Genomic DNA, 16,057 nt, shown 5'->3' with positions numbered 1-16,057 from the left:
TTATGTTTTCATGTTATCTATATCTTTAAACCTCTAAGGTACAACAGGAAGAACATAAGTTAAATCCTATATTTATATAAACCAAAGTTTGTCCTGGTTTCTATCAACCAAAGCGTCGCTCACTCTTTGACGAACAGATAAATGTATTACCTGCAATACATAACAGCGCTTTGAAAATTCTGATTTTAATGTCATTGATATCCTGAGCCCCTAACGCACATCAAACAGGAAGAATCCCACTTACGTCCTGTATCTATATAGACCAACGTTTGTCCTGCCTTTTGAAATAGACCGACACGCCATTTCGTGTTTATATAAGAAGAAGAAGTCGATACAGTCCTTAAGTTTCAAGTTTCAAGGGAAATTTTAGGTGTTTGTTTGGTTACCGTTCTGCATTTAAGTTCGTGTGGTTTTCGTTTCGCGCTAAGGCGAAAATAAAGTGTTCGCGGTGGTTTAAAGTTTGCGGCAGCGCTATGGTCGCATACTGCTACAACATTGGACAAAAATGTTCGCGGTGGCATTAAATTCGCGGTGAAACGCCGCCGCGAAAACCGCAAACATAAAATAACCGCGAACCTTTCTGCATTTACAGTATGTGAAGTCGCTATTTTTCGTCCCGCCGGGCTGCTTGTATGGCTGATCAACCAATATGTACGACTCGATAGTACACTAGATAAATATATTTGTTTTCAACAAAAGCAGAATATTTCAAAGGAAGAAATACCAAGTCCAGACATCAAATCGGCTGTTTGGTAAAAGATAAAGGGCAATTAACAGCCTTACATAACCAAAATTAGATCTAGGCAGTTTCAAATCCAATCTTTGAAGCGTAAATATCAACATCACCAAGAGCCAGACGTCTACGTCTAATATCTCTCCCTCTCTATCTGTCTCTCTCCCTCTCTCTCCCTCTCTATCTATATATAGGTGTGTGTGTGTGTGTGTGTGTGTGTGTGTGTGTGTGTGTGTGTGTGTGTGTGTGTGTGTGCATGTATGTATATAAAACGGAAACTAACTCATTGAAATATAGCATTCAAGTTATAACATGACGCCCGATGGAAAGATTTAGTTCAGTTCTATTTTCAAAGAGAAATATGAGCCTAAAGAGCTGAAACACAGCAAACGCATTACAAGCACTGCTCGCCGGTTCTACACGGCTGGTACATACACAAAGACCTGATGACGTCAATGCTGGCATTCCCGCAAATGCCGCGGATGTTTGTCTTCGGCTCGCGTTTCCACGGAGCACTTCCAGCGAAATTACGGTCCGGAGAGGAGGTTTATATTCCATTACCCAGTCTCTAAAGTCTGCCTGCTGAGCGGCGGTACACCGCGGAGATTATTTCCCGCGGATGACGTAGCTACGGCTGAGGGGAATGGTTGATACATTTTTCCAGTATACATTTTTCCGTATACCACTTTTTGACTCTATGTCCCAAATATGCTGATATAAGTAATTCACCTTACACAAAGCCATCATCTTATATACTATCATTCATATCAATGGACCAAATATGCTGATATAAGTAATTCACCTTACACAAAGCCATCATCTTATATACTATCATTCATATCAATGGACTTGAATAGGAAATTTAAGTATATATTGACATGTGACAATCCCTGCATGGTATACATTGGAAAATAATGCCTAGACGTTAGAAATTCCTCTAATGATTGTAAAAGTCCATTGTTATCCCATACCATACTATACACTCTTGTATAAGCACTGTTAGGGTAGTTATGTACCTGGTCCAGTAGATGTCATGCTTTGTACCTTGTTAATGCTAGGGTCACATTTCAAATCCGGGGCCCGGCCCGGCAGTCTTTGGGAACGAAAAGTATGATATAAAAAACAACAAAAACACAAAATGTGCCCAAAATCATTTAAGAGCATAGCTTGTGCAAATTTATTGACATACACTTTGATTTTTCGTTTCCGCAAACAGCCCGGCCGGGTCCCGGTTGGGAAATGTGACCCTTGCATTACTTGTTGTGCAATAAAGTTTTCATAAGCCCCAGCTGTAAAGTGTGTGTGTGAGAGGGGGAGGGGGAGTGAGCTACAGTTCATTCAAAGTCCACGCGAGTCTGTTGGACATTTTGTACAGAGCTGGAAGGGGCAGGTGACATTCTACTTTGTAAGCTTCAATTTAGCTCACATGGGTCCATCAAAACACCCCCTGTTTGGCTGGTGAGCATACCGTTCTCTTCACCCCAGCTGTTTAAGAGCAATAAAAACAATCGACACTGAAAATCCGAGGAGATATGTATGGTTTGGGACGGAGAAAACGACTGATACTTTTCATAAATACAAATTCTACGCAAATAGCATATAACTATGTACACAATTTGTTTTTTTACATAGCTGAGTGCTCAGTGTGTTACTAATATCCAGGCACGCTTTTATATTTTGTCCTGTACCTACAGTGAGATATTCAATCCAGTCAAAAGGATTGAAAACCCGACTGTTAATAGACCTTTTATCAGCGCACACATACATTCGGTACGGTACCCATCAAAGCGCTCGGTAGCAGCGGCGCGCTGCGAGCCCCCGGTGGGTCTGTGTGGATCTGATGCATCCGAGCGGGACTCGGGGCTGCCAGGTTACATTAAACTGCAGAACACTGTAAAACCGCGAAATGCCCGAAGGTAGCTAGGGACAGATAATAGGATACTACCCAGTCAGGCTTGAAAAACTGGTGATTCCGGTGTGATGTGAAATGCCCCTTTCGTTCGCAATAAAATCATAGATTCAAGAAAACATACATTAGATGTTCACGGATGGATGATTTTGCAGCAGTCTACCAAGAACCTGATGTACGCAAAGATCTGCTTTATTTCGTTTATTTTAGTCTCTACGTTACTTGATTTTCTTTGGGTTTTTTTCTTCAAACTCTTCGTAACGACGAGTGAATATCAAGTCACCACTTCGTATTATGAATGTTTGAATGACTTTGTAACAACAACAATGTACTCACACAGCACAGCTAACACACGCAGACGTATTGATTTACATTGTTATCGCACACGTCCCAGCACTTACACGAGCTCCTGGCGTGAGTTATTATTCACATCAACCCTACTATAAAACCTATACATCACCCGAAACATTTTACCGCAGAGAGCCTGTCAAAGTGGCGGTGAGAAAGCTTCTAAAGCCCGCCCACGCTTCAGCGTGGCCCGGTGGAGATAGCAGTCCGCAGTAGGTGTGCAATCCATGTGTAATGTGCTTTGCCGTATATGGTGATGTATGGGGATATCGAGTATTGTCAGTTCCCTTATACGTCAATAGATGAGAATATCAAGCAATGGCAGCTTGGTTATATGATGATAAACGGGGATGTCAACAATTGACACCTACCATATATGGCAATAGATGAGGATATCAAGTGTTGTCAGTTTCTTTATATGGCAATAGATGAGGATATCAAGCAATTGCAGTTTCGTTATATGATGATAGATCGGCATCTCAACAATTGCCTCCTACCATATATGGCAATAGATGGGGCTGCCAAGTATTGTCAGTTACCTTATATGGCAATAGATGAGGATATCAAGTGTTGTCAGTTTCGTTATATGATGATAATGAGAATGTCAACAATTGCCACCTACCATATATTCCAATAGATGAGGCTGTCAAGTATTGTATTTACCTTATATGGCAATAAATGAGGATGTTAGATGTTGTCATTTACCTTATATGGCAATAGATGAGGGTGCCAAGTGTTGTCATTTACCTTATATGGCAATGAATGAGGATGTCAAGTATGGTCAGATACCTTATAGGGTCATAGATGAGGATGTCAGGTGGTGCCATTTAACATATATGGTCATAGATGAGGATGTCAAGTATTGTAAGTTATCTTATATGGTGATGTATAGGCTGATCAAGTATTGTCAGTTTCCTTATATGGTAATAGATGAGGCTGGCGAGTATTGTCAGTTACCAAATATGGCAATAGATGAGGCTGTCAAGTGTTTCATTTACCTTATATGGCAATAGATGAGGCTTTCAAAAATTGTCAGTTCCCTTATATGGTAATAGATGAGGCTGGCGAGTATTGTCCTTTACCTTATATGGCAATAGACGAGGCTGGCAAGTGTTGTCATAACCTTATATGGCAATAGATGAGGCTGTCAAGTGTTGTCAGTTACCTTATATGGTAATCGGTGGGAATGTCGAGTATTGTCAGTTACCTTATATGGAAATACAGTGTACTGCACTTTTCTAATATGGAGATGTATGAGGATGCCATTTGTGTGTACACTTAACTTATATGGAGATATATGAGGATGTCGTTGATGTGCACACTTACCTTATATGGAGATATATGGGGATGACATTTTTGTGCACACTTACCTTATATGGAGATATACGAGAATGACATTTGTACGCACACTTACCTTATATGGAGATGAATGAGAATGTAATCTGTGTCTATACTTACCTTATATGGAGATGAATGAGAATGTGATTTGTGTCTACTACCTTATATGGAGATATACAAGGACATCATTTTTGTCTGCACTTTTAGTATCTGATATGGAGATGTATGAGGATATATTTGGTGTCTACACTTACCGTCTTTGGTACGGTGATGCCGCTGTGTGTACACTTACCATACACAGTAGTGTATGGGGATGTAACGAGGATGACGGCTGGAAGCAGATATGAGAAAACAACTTCGAAACGGACATAACCTAGGTCTAAGGTTAACAGCAGAAACGGCCTTACGTCGAAGGAACGAAAGACTGACTACTAGATATTGGTATACTTTCAAAGTACCATGAAAATAGGATACAGGCGCTTAATAACAAATACAGAAGGATATACTCCAATAGAGCTAATACATCTTCCGACGAAGAGACCTTCACTCCCCTGAGCATAAAACCTATCGCAACTTATTCTCCAAAGAAGGAACTACAAAGTGGTAGGACGATCTTTGTAGTACATGAGACATCTTTGTAACCGAGACTGCTTTTAAGCAGGACAGAGTAGTATGCCCCGTGAGGACACAGGTGGGCGGCCCAGAGAGAGGTTGACTGCACACATCAAATGATCTTTAAAGTAAGAAAAATGTTACAGCCCCCCACACAGTAGTTACCTTAACGGCTTCAACCAAAGCATTTCGAAACTAACCTGAAAACCCGAATGTCAAGGGAACGGAAAAAGTAAGAAAGGCATCAACAACTGAAGCCTTCAAATCCCATTCCTTATCCTTGGATGGACGCCACTTCAGACAAATTTTACGGAAGAAAGATTGCAGCGCCACAAGCGAGCCACAGAAAACCACGAATGTTTCTCGAGGGCAGCGACTACAAAGTATATAACGTCTAGGGAATAGCAAAGCTAAAAGAACTAATCTTCAGAAGAAACCATCAGAATTTTCTTTAACTAAGCTGAGGGTACCGTGATAGATTGGTCTGCGAGGTCTACAGACAGTTTGGCGGTCGTTAGTTACACATCACACAACACTTGCGCACGGCTCTACAGTAATGGGCTGCCGATCGTAACAGCCAGTAAAGCTCCTAGCGCTACTTCGAACCGCCTTACGCAGAGTTATGTGCGAGATCCAAATTCAAATGTCACCGGAGGACAACTTCATTTTCAGCGTACCAGACGTCTAAACAAACAGTCAAAAACTGTTTGGTTACATGTTGAGACTGCAATAGCTTTATATCTTAATGGTAGAGATTGCCACTCAAGAAATTGGACTGCAGGGACTTTGCCAAGATACCCACAGCTAGTCAAGGTAGACAGCATCTAGAGTGCCATAACCTTCTTACAAGATGGAGGGATACCCACTGCTTTAAAAGCATAAAGATGAGACTGATGGACTAATGACGTTGTAAGCAATGGCAAAGAAGTTGCCAGTAGCCAAATGATGATGATGACTATGCCATGTAATACGTTGATGAAAGTTAGACATCCAGGTAGTAAGATACGCCAAAAATAATTACTCAAGCAACTGAATAAAATTTTGAAACAGTCAGACGTTTCAGACAGCATCCACTGTCTTTCGTCAGTGACTAACGATAGGACTGAGAACACCAGGTTTTATACCAAAACTCTGAATAGGTATGTTAATGAGGTTAAGACAATTTAGGATGTCTTGAAGTAGTCTTTAAAAGAAGATTAATTCAACGCGTTGAACTTTCAGGCCCTTGGGATAATGTACTGCCCCCCACCCCCCCCCACCCCCGGACGAACAACATTTAGTTATTGTACTAGAATTAACAGTAGCTAATTGAACTATTGGCACATAACTTTGTCTTGAATTAATACCTATTTAGAGTTTTTTGGCATATGCCATGTAATGTTTGCTTGATGATGACGTACCACACTCTTGTGCATTAATAATCCTTTCCCTCAATCATTACAGTATATTTTGTCAGTTTGTGGGCAACCAAACCCACAGACACTGCCCGGTTATAGACTGCCCATGTAATGTGGGTTGGCATTTTCAAATGCCAGAAAAGAGCAATGCAGCAAACACCGTGCTGAAGCACATACAAATTCACTCGTCTGTTTAGAATTCACTGGCCGGATTGCGGGCTTTTATTGTAATTTTCCCTCGCCGCTGAAGACCATGCATGTAATTTTCACTGTGATTCTTGACACATACAAAATACAAAATGCTGTGTCTCATATTGAACACACGCCAATGCCTTCGCCTTCCCTTGTATCAATGCTGCTCTAGTATTCGCCATTTGTAGTTACAGCAATTTTTCGTTGCCACTGAAGACCAAAATCCATCTATGTAATGTTCATTGTCATTCTTGATACATAAAAACTTCTTCTCATAATGGATACACACTCATGCCTTCGTCTTTCCTTAGAACATTGCCGCTGACTTCTGCTAAGATCGATATAGTACTGCCTGACACAGCAATTTTCTTCTGCTCGTAAGCTTAAAGGCGAAAATCATTTTATGTAATATGCCTGTTGTTACTCTTGTTACATACAAAATGAAGCAAAAATTACTATGTCTCATAATCAACGCACCCTCGTGCCTTCGTCTTTCCTAATATCATTGGTACTTTAGAATTCACTGGCCAGAAAGCACAGCAAGTTTCCCTTGCCACTGAAGACTTGATTTCATCCATGTAATGTTCCTTCTCATTCGTGACACATACAGGATGATTTGTCTCACAGTGTACACTTTATCGTGCTTCTCCCGTAGAATATTGCCGCTTTAGAATTCACTGTCCGGATACCCCTCGGCTATTGCAGCAAATTTCCTCTTGTCACTCAAGACTTCATTTCATCTATATTATGTTCGTTGTCATTAGCAATACATACAAAATGCTTTGTCTCACAATACCCTTCCCGTAGAACATTGCTAGCCTCTACCAGGCTCCGCAAGATGGCTGGGAAAATAGTAGGAATCGGCAAATAAAGGGAATTAGCTACGGAGAGAGGGTCCAATCTGGAGAGAGGGTATATCTGCCATCTACGTAGATGGCAGATATACCCTCTCTCCAAATTTTCCCAGCCATCTTGCGGAGCCTGGTAGAGGCTAGAACATTGTCACTTTAGAATTCACTGCCCGGACAGTGCTCGGCCGTTACAGCAATTTTCCCTGACAGCTAAAGACGAAAATCCTGCAAAATGGCCGCCCGTGTACGGCGATCAATTCCCCGCCAGTTACACGGGTCACGAATGAAATATTCATCAACGCCTCGGCTGAGAAATTTAAGAAGATTACGAAAAATGACAGGCGCGATCCTTCTGGTGTCACGTTAGGTAGGGATGGCGTGGCGGGGGCCATTTTCCTCTTCAAGGTTCGGATTCTAAAATTCATCATGGCGACTGAGCCGGACTGGAGGTCAAGGGCAACGATTAATCGAACACGGAAAATGTGGAATCCGTGATTTAGCTGGAGGCTAAACGCTGATGATGGATTCATGGAAGGACGCGCAGACGTGACTGTGAAATCCAAACAACGATTACTTTGAACATCAACATTCATTACAATTGCTGAGCCTTCGCAGTTCCACATCATCATGTCGGGCGGGTTGCCCGGACTAAGTCAACCCTCTTCCTCCAGTCGCTACGGTCCGCCATTAAGTGCTCTAGATTTTCGGCCCTCACCCCTACGTCCCCAGCAAGTTGGTCAATAGTTCCACAGTCCATTGGTATGTTGAAAGTAAGATCTGTTATAGTGGGAATGTGCTGAAGTTTTGTGTGCAAATCTGGTTTCTGTTCTAAAATTTACCTGACGCTGATCATTCATTGATCTCAAGACCGGGAATGCCGCAGAGTAGTCCACTGTTTTATGCTGCTGCAGTAGTGCCGCAGAACATTACATAAAGCAATATATTTCCATTACATTACCTTACACCGGCAGGAGATGTAATGAAGCCATTTCTTCACCCACCCACACACTTAAACCATCTTTGGTCACTTTAAACTTTCTCTTACGTAAGAACTTTCTCCCTTCTAAAAAAGGATGGGAATGTACGTAAGACATCTCACAACCTCCTCAAAGATGGACGTAAGTCTATACCTGGTCAGGTGAACTCTATTAGGTAAGGACTTTCCCTTTTCGTCCTGACCTTTCTCTAAAGAAGCTCTCGGCATAGTCAAACACACTAATGGACAGTATTCAGGATTTATTCCCAGCGTTGCCTAGCAACGCGCCCACGCTCAGTAAACACGACTCGAAAGTCGTGACCTGAGCTGCGCAATTATGACGTAAATGTTACAAAACTGGGCCATTACATCAGTTCAGCCTGGTACTTTCTGCACACTTCTAATGGCTCATAAGCGCAAAACGAAACCGCTAAATGTTTTATCTTACTGCAAAGGGCATGGCAGTGATGCAGTCAAACGCCGTAGAGCAATGTTTGCTGAAGAAAAGCTTTGAAAAGACCAGATTCAAAGAAACGTTGAGCTTTGAAAGCTATCACCCTACATTGCGAACAACGCTTGACATTTCAGTCGTCTTTCAGTATCAAGAGATGGCGAACGTAATACCGTACTGATAGCAAAAACGTCCATTCGTCCGGGCTGTTCCGTATGTGATATTTCAGCAATAGACTACATGACTGTTCTGACTGATAGTTTTGTCGATTCTATAATGAGCTGCGCGTCATCTTCCAAAATAGCTCAAACGCAAGAGTGCAGAAAAAAGTTAAAGTATGTCAGACATCTTGATACGACTCATAGGGTGGTGTTCATCTCCATTTTGTAGCCCTTGGGCCACACATTTTTTGCAAGTCATTACAGCAGGGGGCTGTTTAATACCATACCCATTTTCCCAATTGCTAAGCAGAGAAAGCAGTATTCACCATTTTTATGTTTAGAGTCTTTGATTTGACCCTGCCTACCGTGTGCAAGGCGAGCACTCTACCCCAGAAGCAAAAGGTAAAAAAAAAAAACACTTATGATTCGCATACGCAGAAAATTCTCGTTGAGTTTTCTGGAAGAGCTCGGCTCTGAGACAGCTTTGTGGACGCACCAGAATTGAGGATGGAGATATCGGCTGGCATAGCTGCATTATCATGCATGCTCCTATGTCAGTACTTAAGTAATAGATTTGTGGCAATAGATTTAACGTTAGCTTTACCAACAATATACTACAGTTGTTAATTTCCGATTTGCTGATAAAATTGTTAATGCCGGGGTCGGCGATCTATAGGTATGCTGATATAATGGTTAATGCCTGGGTTAACTATTTGTGGGCTTGCTGATATATATGATGTCAGTGCTTTGTTTAACTGTCTGTGGGTGTGCTGTTTTAATGGATGATTCCTGGGTGAAGTATGTGTAGGTTTGCTGATATGACGGTTAATGCCTGGGTTAACCGTCTGTGGGTTGGCTGATATATATAATGATAATTCTTGGTTTAAACGTCTGATTGCTGATTTAATGATTGATGTATATGCCTGGGTTAGGTATATGTAAGTTGACTGATATGATGGTTAATGCCTGGGTTAGGTATCTGTGGGTCTGCAGATATAACGATCGATGCCTGGGTTAACCGTTTGTAGATTGACTGATATGATAATAAATGCCTGGGTTAGCTATGTGTAGGTTTGCTGATATGATGATTATCATGACGATGATAAATCCGCAGAAAAGAACTTTGGAACAGAACTGAGCCAGCTTACCGATGTGACTTTTGTGGTAGACTGCCATTTTTGCATAGGGCTCCAAAGCCAATGCTGTAGAGCTGATGTGAATAAGGATTTTACCATGGTCAACACTGACCGACGGAGGCCATATCCAGACCGATGCCTGGATTAACTATCTGTAAGTTTGTTCATATGATAACTAATACCTGTGTTGACTATCTTGTTTACTGATACAGTTCCACATCCCGTGCCCGCGGCTATAACGCGACCCGTGTTAAGCTGACTGCGGTAATGGGTTAGCCGGCGTGGAGTGAATTACTATCATAAGACGGCGCTTCAGGTGTAGATGACAGATAAGTACATCACATATTGAAGAGGTTATGTTGAAATTGCTTTAGAAGTGAAACATTTTGAAATACAAGATGCTACATAATCATTATGCAAATTTTATCCAGTTGCTTGAGTAACTGGTTCTTTTTTACGTATTTTATTACCTGGATGTCTAACCTTCACCATAACCATGTATATAACCACGACTGTTGGTAAGTTACGAGGATTATGTTATATTTCCAATAAACAGCCACACGTTACAAGAAAGGTCGGCTGAATGATAAAACAGATTGAATCGCTTCCAGTCTGACTCACTCCATTCTCAGCCCCTTCATGTAAATGTGACGAGACGTACAGCCAAGGTTATTCTTGATGACTAGGAGATGAATCGCCACACTTTCTGTGTGGATGGCTACAAATTGAGGCGTTACAAGGCTTGGCCGCGCGCTTTACTGAACTGTAACGTTCCGCAGTCATGCATCGCTTATCGTTTCACTTTATGTAACACAACTTGCCGACGCTTGGCTGCATTCTATGGAAATACAGATGTTGGGAAAGATTGCTACACCATTATCTAAATGTTATTACAAATTGCCATATCATGTGCAATGTTTTGGTAGATATTGCAACACCGTTAGTGATATTCAGTCAACCTTGCCACATCACTGGCTGTGTTTATTTAGGCTTCAACAATGTCAATTCAATGACCCTGAGACTGCTACACTGCAACATGTTTTATACCAGATGAAAGCGTGTGTGATTACACTTGTTACAAATTGCCACACTCAGCCCCGCTCCGTACAAATGGCCACATCTGCTGCCGAAATATGACACACTGTATCAGATGAAACCTGCGCCACAATTTATACAGCCTGCGGCAGCAGGGCGTGCATACGGTTACATGTATGTACTACCAAATTCCCCTTTAAATGCAACACATAAAACACGGCAGGATGCAATTACACGTGGTAGTAAACCAATATGAGGGAAACAAATTTACTTTCGTCTGTCACAGGCGATTTGTTACCTATTAGAATTCAGCCGATTCCTCGTAATGCGAGTTTGAAACGGCAACCCTGAATAGCGTTTTCGTGTTTACATCAATATCACATCCGCAAGCTGTTCAGTCTCATATACACTACTTAAATAGCATAGAATCATAACACAGTAATAGCTAAGATTCATAGTCTTGATCGAACAGCACACAGCTAGATGTATGATTAATAGTACGTCACAGTGACTTGCAATGCTGATTATCATTGGCAAACCGAGCTTTGACACTACTTAATGTTACACTGACGCAAAAATGAGAGAAGCACCTTGCTACATTTTCATAGAAAGATGCAGATATTTGTATATGTAGCGGTGGCAGGTGATGTTGCCACCTTAGTGTTGGAAGAGAATTTTGCATTGTACTGGTACGTAAAAGCTTTAGCCTTGGCACACTGAGCAATGACACTACTTAATATTACTCTGAGGCAAAAAACTCGATACATTTTCATAGAAAGATGCAGATCTTTGTAACGGGAGCAGGTGATGTTGCAACCTTAGTGTTGGAAGAAAGTTCTGTATTGTACGGAGAAGCATGCGATGTTTACTTACCGTGTGCAGGTCGGTTTCCGCTGCCCTGACTGTGCGCCGCGGGCTCAAGCGGACTCCATGGCGGTGCTTGGGGAGTCAGCTGGTGTAGACAGCCGCACGGACGGACTACAGATTAGGGCAAACGTTATTACACACTGGTTCTGCAAACATTGAAGGAAAACATGCTGCAGCCTCTAAGGACAGGCATATATACGGGTTACAGGTAGCGTAAAACATGACCATAGCCAGCTACAGTATTGAGGATGCCACATCCTGGTGTAGACAGCCGTACGGACGGATTATAGATTAACGTTAATGTTATTTATCACACACCGGTTCTTCAAACATTGAAGGAAAACATGCTGTAGTCTCGTGTAGAAACCGCGGCAGTTAGGGTTACCTAGCAAGGCTTTATGTCGCTGTGATGTGCGCTACAGTAGCGAGTGTAGACAGCCGCACGGATGGACTATGATTAGAAGAAACGTTATTACTTCGGTTCTGCAAACATTGAGGGGAAACATACCATAGACTCGTGCAACAGCCTCGGTAGTTGGGGCTACCTGGCAATGCTTTATGTTGCTGTGATGTACACTACAGCCGCATAGACGGACTACAGATTAGCGTTAATGTTATTACACACTAGTTCTGCAAATATTAAAGGGAAGCATGCTGTAGTCTCTAAGGATAGGCATATCTAAGGGATACAGGTAAAGTAAAACATCATAGCCAGCTGCAATATTGACACTGCAAAACCTGGGTCGGACATACGTATGGGCAGACTGCAGATGAACGGTAATGTTATTTATAACACACTGGTTCTTAAAACATTAAAGGGAAACATAATTTAGCCTCTACGGACAGGCACGTGTACGGGGTACAGGTGACGTAAAACATGATCATAGCCAGCTGTAGTATTGTGGCTGCCAAACCTGGGGTAGACATACGCACGGACAGAGTCCAGATTAGTGGCTAATGTTAATCCCTACACACTGGTTCTGTAAACATTGAAGGGAAGCATACTAAAGCCTCTAAGGACAGGCATATCTAAGGGATACAGGTAAAGTAAAACATCATAGCCAGCTGCAATATTGAGACTGCAAAACCTGGGGCGGACATACGTATGGGCAGACTGCAGATTAACGGTAATGTTATTTATAACACACTGGTTCTTAAAACATTAAAGGGAAACATAATTTAGCCTCTACGGACAGGCACGTGTACGGGGTACAGGTGACGTAAAACATGATCATAGCCAGCTGTAGTATTGTGGCTGCCAAACCTGGGGTAGACATACGCACGGACAGAGTCCAGATTAGTGGCTAATGTTAATCCCTACACACTGGTTCTGTAAACATTGAAGGGAAGCATACTAAAGCCTCTAAGGACAGGCATATCTAAGGGATACAGGTAAAGTAAAACATCATAGCCAGCTGCAATATTGAGACTGCAAAACCTGGGGCAGACATACGTATGAGCAGACTGCAGATTAACGGTAATGTTATTTACAACACACTGATTCTTCAAACATTAAAGGGAAACATAATTTAGCCTCTACGGCAAGGCACGTGTACGGGGTACAGGTGACGTAAAACATGACCATAGCCAGCTGTAGTATTGTGGCTGCCAAACCTGGGGTAGACAGTCGCACGGACGGGTTACGGATTAACGTTCATTTCTGTTTCTTCAAACATTGAAGGCAAACATTACTTAGCCTCGCACAGCAGTATCTATAGTTGGGGCTACACGGAAAGGCTTACTTTTCTAAATTAAGAAATACACAGAAACTCATATTCCTTTTAAAATCTTCCAACCCACTCATCATTGAAAGTGTGGGACTTTTTATTTTCCACTGCTTTCAGAGAAGAAATCAAACCCCGCATTAGTACCGTAGATATAGAAACTTACTGTAGAATAGCAATATAGAATGATTTTGTATTCATGTATACCTTTGTTTTACCTTACATTTGTATTTCGACATTGTTGTCAACATGCAATTAGCCTACGGGCATGAATTTGCAATAAACTATTACTATGTTGCTGTGATGTACACTACAATAGCAAGTGATGGCAACTGCATGAAGGGACTACAGATTAGAGGTTACATCATCACATATTGGTTCTTCAAACATAACTTAGCCTTGTACAGCAGTCGAGATGGCTGGGGCTAGCTGTCAATACCTTATGTTGCAGTGTTGTGCACTACAGACGCGAGTGTTGGCAGCCGTACAGATGGACAACAGATTAGAGAAAAAAAATTCTACACACTTGCCAAAAATAGTTACTCAACCAACTGAATAAAATTTTGAAACAGTCAACTATTTTGGGCTAATCTCATTACCTGGATGCCTAACCTTCATCAACGTATTTCTACAAACTGGTTCTTCATACGTTAAAAGAAAAGATGACATGATGATGCATCGCACAGCAGTACGCTGAAATAGCAAATATACATCATGACAAGGTTGCAACACTAGTGATGGGGACGGAATATAGTAGAGTAGAGTAGATTCAGGCAGGAAGACCTCTTCCAGTTAATGCCGCTCATCCAATTACTGAACTGTTATTCCAGGCTTGTGTGGACAACCCAGGGCGAGGGTAAACTGCTGAATCGAATATTTCAAAAATCTCCCTCCAGCGATTGGGATAATAGGTTGCAACGTATGAAAATGTCCTATATCCATAGAGCATTAGTTAGCAGATACAGTATGTTGTATTGCCGTACTGCAGCGCCCTGTAGCCTTGTAGTAAATAATAAATATCGAGAACATTCTACGCACCTTACAGCGCGCTGTGTGCTAGTGCTATAGCATGGTGAAATAATAGTTTAACATGTAACACAAATAAAACATTATTGAAAGAAGCTCTGTTACCAGCTATTAGAAGGAGGGAAATATATACAATATATTGTATAATGAAATGTATCTTCAACCTGTAAACGCCTCACTCTTTCAGTGTTTGTAATAAGAAAGGAATACGCTACGTGATGCATATACAGGTACATGTACATGATACTGGCTATATAAAACCTTTCATGGTCATGTAACTCGGCGTCCGGTAGATGGATGGCCATCAACGTTACTGATGCAAAACAACCTGTTACCAATCATTTGAATCAAATGAATACCCTACGTATAAAGGCATTGTATATAGTAGAGTGTTAGCGGAAAAATTGATCTTTTTGAATGCTACAGGTTTGCAATTATAACAACACTCACCAACTGTTTACTGTTGTAGAGAAGGTTGACACCACGTCGCTACTTTAGTTTTGATACATTGTAACAAATCTAGATTCTACTACAGTACAACACAGCGTACGTACCATGGCAGGGAACGCTGCGGGAGTAAGTGCGTGTAGGGCCGAGACGTAGCCTTGCCCTTCTCGGTGCTGCAGTAGCGTGCCGCTGGAGTTAGCTCTGCGGGGCGGGTCGTGTGTTGTACCCGTACGTTGTGTGTCCTTGTGCGGTGCCTGCTGTGGCGGGAAGGTAAACAACGCCGGCCGGTAACATCTGCGGTCTGTTGGTGACGCCACACTGCTGCGTTCAGCCGCAGGAAAGTCCGACTACGCAATAAGTAGGCTCATCGGGGCAGCGGCAAGGCAGTTCGTGATTCACGTCAAGTTACGTCAAGTCTCTGTGGGTAGGCTTAACTTAAGCCCGGGTCACATTTCCAATCCAGGGGCCCGACTGGGCAGTCTTTGGAAACGAAAAGTATGATATAAAGGACAACAAAAAACACGAAACGTACCAAAAATTATCTAAGAGCATAGCTTGTGCATATTTATTGACATACACTTTAAGTTTTCCTTTCCACAAACAGCCCGGCTGGGCCCCGGTTTGGAAATGTGACCCTAGCATTAGGGGTGTTTTACCGGACCCAGTCTGTTAATCATTGGCCTGTTTCTGTCAGCCTGCTTTCGCAAGCCTATCGAGTTATCGTCGACTAAGCCAAGCCCGTAAAACCATCCCCCTGTACCGTGCGCTCCAATCAGTCTGGGCGGGCAGGCATCACTCCCAGCACCGAAGAGATACGGGGAGATCTCGATGGTGTGTCAAGGTCAGTCATGGCA

General features: G+C 42.2%; 1 protein-coding gene across 1 annotated transcript in view; it reads right to left on the bottom strand.

The window, feature by feature from the left end:
- Positions 1–15,514, bottom strand: part of LOC136443816 (von Willebrand factor A domain-containing protein 5B1-like) — a 35,473-nt gene extending 19,959 nt beyond the window's left edge. The window contains exons 1-2 of the mRNA XM_066441182.1: positions 15,311–15,514; positions 12,013–12,117 (exon numbers count right to left, since the gene is read on the bottom strand). The gene's annotated coding sequence lies outside the window, so the exon portion shown is untranslated. The remainder of the gene's footprint in view (positions 1–12,012; positions 12,118–15,310) is intronic.
- Positions 15,515–16,057: the final 543 nt, after the last annotated feature.

Source organism: Branchiostoma lanceolatum, chromosome 10 (genome assembly GCF_035083965.1).
Source record: "Branchiostoma lanceolatum isolate klBraLanc5 chromosome 10, klBraLanc5.hap2, whole genome shotgun sequence".
NCBI lineage: Eukaryota > Metazoa > Chordata > Leptocardii > Amphioxiformes > Branchiostomatidae > Branchiostoma > Branchiostoma lanceolatum.
This window is presented reverse-complemented; position numbering and strand designations above follow the sequence as displayed.